Below are 2,123 nucleotides of genomic sequence, written 5' to 3' on the forward strand. Positions count from 1 at the left end.
TGCACTGAAGACTTAAATAAAAGAGTCGAGCAGTGTGATTTTAGAGTTCTGGGAGGTTCAAAACTGCAGCAGAATTTGAGATTCTCTGGGGCTGAGACAAAGAACTTCCTGGTGTGCCTCAAATTTGTTTTCAAACAGAGAAGGGGGATACTGAAGAAAGTGCAGAAACCTGGGCAGGACTTGGGAGTCCCTTCAAGGGCTTCTCCAACTAATGTGTTACGTTAATTTAAGAGAACTCTGTTATCCCCAGGAAGGCCTCCACCCAGGAGTGACATGTCGCCGCTACAGTCTCTGCTTAGTTGGGGGTGGAGCCAGGTGTCCTCAGCAGAGGCCTTATCTTGTCCTTTGAGGCGTCCGTGGGGACCACAGTCTCATCCTAGGTGCCACTAAGTGGCAAACAAAAACATTGTAAAGATCAAGAGCTGGTTATGATAGAACATACCTGCAATCCCAGCACTTGGGAGGCTGAGGCAGGAGGATCACTACAAGTTCAGGACCAGCCTAGGTTGCAAGGTGAGCTCAAGAATTGCATAATGAGACCCTGTCTCAAAAAGAAAAAAAAATCAGCCGAGACCCTACAGGAGAAACTACTCCGGCAGGTCAGGAAGGAGGTTGGGAAAGGGTGAGCAGCAGAAGCTGGTGAAGGAGGAGATCCCAGAGGCAGTCCTGGCTGTCCCTCCACTTCTAGGACAGTGATGGCAAACTATGCCACATGTGCCATAGGGGCACACAGAGCCCTCCGGTGGCACTCGAGCCAACCCGCCCAGCACCAGCCCAGCAGCCGGGCACCCGGGCTCAACTGCAGTGCTGGCACTTTGCAAAAACAAGGGGACTCTGGGTCTCTAAAGGATCCGCCATCACTGTCCTAGGATGCACAGGACCGGAATCGCAGAGGAAGTCAGCGTGAGCGCAGAGAATAATCCGGTCTGACTTCCCAGCATGAGAAACCTGAGTGGGAGAAAGTAAAGCTCCTAGAATTGGGACAGTGACTCCCGCGGGGGTCAAAAAAGTCAAGAGCTTGACGGGTGGAGGCGTGGAGCGTCCGAGTTGCCCGGATGCACACAGAGTACATTGGGAACATTAACAATCTAGCAGAGCCTTCCTCCGCTGTCACCACAAGGCGACAGACCGTTCCCTAAAGAGAAAAATAACAAGAGTGAGCACTTTCTCCAGATATTGCTGAGAAAACTCATGGACGGGAAAGGCAAAAGAGCGGATCAGAAGAAAAGCTGAGGGGCTTGTGTGTGCCCACACATTTCCAGTAGTGGGGAAAGCAATCCTATTAGGCATGGAGGGTCAAGGGAATCAAGGGAGCTCTTGTTAGGAACATTCAAGAGAAAGATCAAAATCTCATGGGCCCTTCCCAACCAATTTTCGTTCTGTACATTTGTGGTCCCACATGGGACAGATTTAAAATAGGAAACGCCCTTCTCCAGTGACTAGAGAATGTGATTTCCAATTGAAAAGGACCACAGGATGTCCAAATAAATTCCAATTTCAGCGAAGTAGCAAATTACTTGGAGTACAAGTAAGTATGCCCCATAAGTGACTTAGCATATTTATTGTTTATTTAAAATTCAAACTTAGGCCCAGGAGATAGCTCAGTGGAATACATGCTTGTCTGGCAAGCACAAGGTCCCGAGTCTGATCCCTGGTACTGCAAAATAATAATAACAATGACAATAATAATAATAATATAAAATTCAAACTTAACTGAGCATCTTGTTTTTTGCTTTTTTTTTTTTTTTTTTTTTTTCATAGCTAACTCTGGCAACTTTAAGCCCAAAGCATTTGCTCATTTTTTAAAAGAGATCTTTGACCACCTGGCTTAGGGTGAAGATAAACAACCCACAATCCCTTTCATCAGGCAGCTTAAGACTGCCACAGGCAAGTTTCTCCTCATCACAGTATCCAGCGCTGCCACAGGTGACCTCCCCTGAGGAATCCCCTTCCCTACCGGGCAGCCCCTGCAGAGTTTGGAAGGAGACCCTTGACCCCTGACCCTCAGAGAGCGAGATGCAGGGTCCATAGGGCCTGCAGGCTGTTTCCCCAAGTATCTTGACCGTGTTCTCTTGTGTTCAGAAAGATTCCTCGCTCGCCCATCTTGTGGCTCGGGTGCTTTG

Source organism: Octodon degus, unplaced genomic scaffold, assembly GCF_000260255.1.
Source record: "Octodon degus isolate 3935 unplaced genomic scaffold, OctDeg1.0 scaffold00126, whole genome shotgun sequence".
NCBI classification, from domain to species: domain Eukaryota; kingdom Metazoa; phylum Chordata; class Mammalia; order Rodentia; family Octodontidae; genus Octodon; species Octodon degus.